We start from the raw sequence: 5,689 nt of genomic DNA on the forward strand, positions 1-5,689 counted from the left end.
CACCTGTGTCAACATTCCCATTATACTGATTTTATGTGATTTGTAACGGAGCTTACATTCTATTACAGGTTTGTCGTTTCCCAAAACCTCAGTCCAACAGATGGCTGGGATATGACCATCTGTGGGCAGGTATTTGGGCAGTCGAATGGCCTGTGCAATGACTCGACCTTTTGACATAAAATATGGTGGATATATACATTGTACAGTTAGGTTAGAACACCCGTTCTGATCCATTTTCATGAGTGTGGGTGTAATAACCTCTATCCCAGCAGATGTTTCCTGAGTGTCCCCAATAACAAAAAGGTATGTAAAATCTGGCATGTGGTCCACATTTTGGAATGAGATGGGTATCACAGTCTGTTTGTTGTTGTTGAAATGGTGTGCTTCATCACAGGTTACCTTAAACCTGAGTCCAGAAGTCCAAGTTGCTTTGTCTGCAGTTCTATGTGTTTGGCCATTAGTTTCCCTGCTGTTGACCTGGGGAAACAGTCTTTGGAGAGTTTTTATCAGCAGCTATAATTGCTCTGCAATTCTGAGCCACATGTCCCTTTTTCTGACAACGATAGCATATAAGGTTACCTCAAGATTGAGTTTCCCCTGTACTCATCGCATTCTCCACAACTTCCCCCACCATCCCCACTTCTTTCAAAAAAGGAACAGCTGTGTTCAGCTGCACCTTCGTTGTACAAGCTTCAAGGATGGTTTCAACAGTTGGGGGTGGACGCAAGGGAAGACTCAGGATCACTTGCTTGCAAGCATCATTTGTATTTGCCTGGAGCAGTTCGAGTAGGAGCGCTTGTTGGAGGTCAGGATTAGGGACCTGGGAAAAGATTGCTTCACGCAAATGGTTATAAAAGTGAATAATATTTTCAGTTCGCAATTGTTTGATGTTGGTATAATGAGATTCAGGAGTATGAGATGGTAGTAATGTTAAGGCCTTTTCAGCAGCACGTGTGATTTCAATAAGAACTGGACGAGGAATAAGCATTGCTTGTTTTTGAGGATTTGCCATATTATTGTCACCAGATAAAAGGTCTAATGTGATATAATTGTTGTCAAAGGTCTAATGTGATATAATTGTTTTCAAAATCCAGATAATTATCTGGAGTTTGCCACAGAATTTTCAATAAATCAGATAAAATTAATTTCCATTGTTGTTTCCACAGCACAAATTCACCAGGTGTGAGAAGAGTTTGCATTATTGTAATCAAATCATGAGGTACCAGTAAATGTGTTGCAAAAGTAGCACTTAAAAGGCTCTTAAAATAGTTACTATGCATCCCAAACTCCTTAATTGCCTTGCATAAATCTTTGATATTAGCATAAGGGAAAGGAGTTCAACCAGGATTAGCTCCTGTGTTGTTATGGGGAATAGTAACAAGTGGAGACACTTCCTGGTAGCCATGGGTTCCCGGATGGAAAGGGGTAGTCAAATTGGGGCGGGACAATGGGAAGCAGGGGCAGGGAGTGGAGGAGTAGGGGCAGAGAGTAGAGGAGCAGGGGCAGGGAGTGGGAGGTAGGGACGGGACTTGCATCATGGGCGGGAACAGAGGGAGGGGTGAAACACGATGCTGTGCAGGTGGGGTTGGGGCCAGGGGTAGGTTCTGACGCAGGAGTGGGAGGGGATGGGGACAAGAAGGGATTTGTGGGGTGGGGAGAAAGGGATTGTGGGAGGTGTAGTTCGGAGATGAGGACACATGACGTCTGCCATTATTGGAGACAAATAGACTCGGAGAAAAGGGGTTGATGGGAGGGGGTTTTTCCCGGCTGCAAGCACATGGCAATGGCTGTCCCTGGGAACAAAGAGGTCTGGGGAGAAGGGTTTTTTTCGTGCTCTTAAAACATGAGGACTTGAAACTGGGGACAAAGGAGTGGAGAAAACAGGTTGGAAAGGTCCTGGGACGAGCTTTGGATTCCCGTCCAAGGCAGGGTGCTGAGGAAACACGGGTGAGCCAGGAGGACGATAGCTCTCCTGGGCTAAAAAGCAGTCTGCTCTAGCCGTGTTTTCCAGCATAAGGGAAGAGGGGTCAGGGACACGGGGGTTGGGAGAGGGTATAAGGGAATTAACAGGGGTTTTTGCAGTGCCTTTTCATGTACTCCTTTTTTCTCCGGCAAAGTATAACTTAGTAACAGGAGAGGAAAAAATTTTGAAACTGTTTCATCTCCCGATCATCTGAGAGAGGAGAGTTTTCTCCCCACACTATCCCAAAATTCAGAAGATCTCATTTCCTCAGAGGTCAGATTAGGAAAGTACTGAAAAAGCCAGCATACATAAGATTGAACTACATTTTTAGGGTATTTATGCCCAGTACAAGAAAGGTAGCTTTGAACTTGGTAGTATATTTCTCTGTGGTGTGCAGAAACTTCAGATCCCATTATGAAAGCAACACCACAAACCTCAGCCCCAAATCACAAAAAAAGAGGAAAAAAAAGAGAAAAAATTTGCACTGAAACCAGCTTAAGACAGGAGCCCCTAAACCAGCAGGGAAATACTCACCAGAATTCTGGATTCACCACCGGAAAGCAGGTCCGGAGAAAAAAATAAGCAACATGGGTCTTCTTCTTTCTCAGCTGTTCCCTTGCCACATGGTGTGGGGGAAGGGTAGGCTGAAGCTTTGAGCTCCCTGATACACAGAAAGTCACAGCCACGCTGCAAAAGCAGTGTCACAGCACGCACAGAGCTAACTCCGGCAGACACGTGGTTTGCCGGGACACCCCAAACATCTCTCAAGAACTGAGGTTCAGAGATAGCATCTGAGTGCCAAATGTGGAAATACTCACAGCACACTTAGCCAGCTAGGCTCTCAGTTCAGTGCCTCAGAAAGCCCCGAGCTGCCTAGAGAGACTGCATGGGTGATCTAGCACTTTAGTAGCTGCAAAAGCGGCAAGTAGTAGCTGCAAAGCTAATACCACGAGCAGGAGCAAAGAGGTAAAAATATAGCCCTCGTTTGTTACAGTTGGGGTGCTGTAACACGCATATATCAAACAACAAGGCCCATGGAAAAGAAATATATATGCACCGATTCTTGATAGATGTTTCAGAGAGATGTTTATTTCTCCAGCCGCATGGCCCGAGGTCTGCCGAGCACGCAGTCTGAGTCAGAGACACACACAGGCTGTTAGCAGAAGGGTAGCCAGAGCAAGAGAGGGCGGAGCCCACTCAGCTTGTCTTTTATTCAGGAGAAGGGAAAGGGGAGAACTAGGGGCGGACCCAGGGTAACCAGCCAATCAGACACTGCTCCGGAGAGTCTGAGTTACTTTCAGTTTTACCCGCGCTTAGAACAAAGGGGATTCAGAGCACATGGTTCAAGCAAGTCAGGGCATGCCTGCGCAGCCTTGGGCCTCAGGAGCAGGCAGCAACAAGGAATCATACTGAACTGCACAGTATCTAATGAATCCACTGCAGCCAAAATGTTAATTATGGTACTGTTTGCATTTTTCTGTTTACAGGTCAATGTTTGCAATAATGCAGAATGGTCAATCAGCCATTCCAACAAAAACTAACAATTGTAAAAAAGAAAAAAGAAAAGAGAGCAATGTTGTTTTTCCTAAACACACAGACAACAGTTGCTACCTGACCCTTGGAAGGGAAATTCACACCTAAAGATAATGCAAGCTGTGATACTTATAAAAAACTGTAGCAACTGCTGGATTTGTTCTCAGTTTCCCACTCATTTACTGAAAGAATTCAAATGGTGAGAATTCCACACCAAACATATTCTCTAAAAGTCTTCCTCCAGCTGGACTGATGCTCCTTCTGGAAGGAGAGACAGCCCAAACCTCCATAAATCAACAAATCCTGATGATACAATCAGTGCCTTGAAACAAGAATTTACCAACCTTTCAAAGGTAATTAAACAAAATCAAATAGCTTTGGATTTGCTTTTGGCTTCACAGTTATCAACACCAGTTGCTGTGTATACATAGATCGGACTGAGAATACAGACTGATCTAAAAGAAATTAAAAAGAACACATGAATCTTTCATGAAATACAAAAATCATGAGGGAGATATATTCAATGGGATAACCTCATGAATTCCAAATTTAAATGTGACCGTAAGGAAAATTATTTGGTGTAATTACTGTACTGATATTAATATTTGGTACATGAATTTGTATTGTTTTTGCTCTGCCTGGTTTTTGGTAGTGGGGGGGCCACAGAGGTGGCTCCTGTGAGAACCCCCTGGAAGTTTCCACCATGTCCAGGAGAGCCAATCTCTGATGGCTCTGAAAGATGGACATGATACTGGCCAAACCTGGGCCAATGAGAGAGGTTGGTAACGCCTCTGTGATGACATATTTAAGAGGTGCTCCAGGCGCCGGAGCCGAGGTTCCTCTGCAGGTCGTGGTGAAGAACATGGTGAAGCAGGTTGTCCCCCTGCAGCCCATGGGTCCACGGGGGATGCAGAGATCCACCTGCAGCCTGTGGGGTAGGTGCTCATGCTGGAGCAGGTGGATGCCTGGAGGAGGCTGTGATCCAGCGGAAGACCTGGTGGAGAGAAAGAGCGCTTGCTTCCAGGCTGGAGCAACCTGTCCTTGGAGGACTGCACCCCATGGAAAGAGACCCACGTTACAGCAGTTTTGGGAGGACTTTTGGCCCATGAGGGGAACTCACATTGCAGCAGGTGCAGTAGGACTGCTGTTCGTGAGAGTGGACCCACATCAGAGAGGTTCATGGAGAACTGTCTCCCATGGGAGGGACCCCACAGTCTCACAGGGGAAGGACTCCTCTCCCATAGCAGAGGAAGAGAATCTCGGGTGATGGACTGACCAAACGCCCACGCCCTGTCTCCCTGTGCTGTCAGTGGGAAGGAGGGAGGGGCTGGGGGAGGAAAGGTGTTTTTAAGGGCTTATTTTACTTCCCATTTCCCTCCTCTGATTCTGTTAGCAATAAATTCACTTTGTTAAGCCTGTTTTGTCCTTGAAGTGTTTTCTCCCGGTCCTTATCTCAGCTAATAGAGCCTTCATTAATTTTTTTTCCCTCTCTCCTCTGCCCAGCTGAGGCAGGGGAGGGTGAGCAAGAGACTCTCATGGGTCTCAAACCACGACAGAATTCTGTTCCAAATCTGCAAAATTGGATCTAACAAGATGTGTAAATCTGACAATAACCATTTTTTTCTAAAAGGTCTCAGAAGGATGGACAACTATTCTACTTAAGCTTGGCTACATAGTATCAAAAATCTGAATTAGTATTATTAAGGTACTAAATAATTTGATAGTTTTTAATTGTTGTGAATAATATTTGTATATGTTTTGTAGTTTTCTGCAAGCATTGATTTAAAATGCTTGTCTTCACTCTGATTGTCACAGTGGGTAGAAAAGATTCTGCCCTGAATGTAACTTAAATTTTCATATGATTATGGAATCAATTTTGTTTACCTCTTCCTGCCTGTTCATGGTAAGGCATAAAATTCCCAACTGGAGTAATATGCTGAGGAGGCAGAAACAACTGAGTTTCATTGCATCTTTGTTTCCCCTGAGACAACCAGACTATTATATAATACATGTATATTTGTTTGAATTATTGTAAAATTTTCTAACACTTGATATGTTAAGCAACTGAAACATAAATTTAGAGGAAACATAAAGATTTTAGTCATAGGTTTGGGATTTCAGTTGTAGGCTTGGGCCCAGTGAGGGTTAATTAAAATAGTTAGGAGAGCTGGACCTGAAATAGAGTTTTAGATG

Source organism: Corvus brachyrhynchos, unplaced genomic scaffold (assembly GCF_000691975.1).
Source record: "Corvus brachyrhynchos isolate BGI_N302 unplaced genomic scaffold, ASM69197v1 scaffold941, whole genome shotgun sequence".
NCBI lineage: Eukaryota > Metazoa > Chordata > Aves > Passeriformes > Corvidae > Corvus > Corvus brachyrhynchos.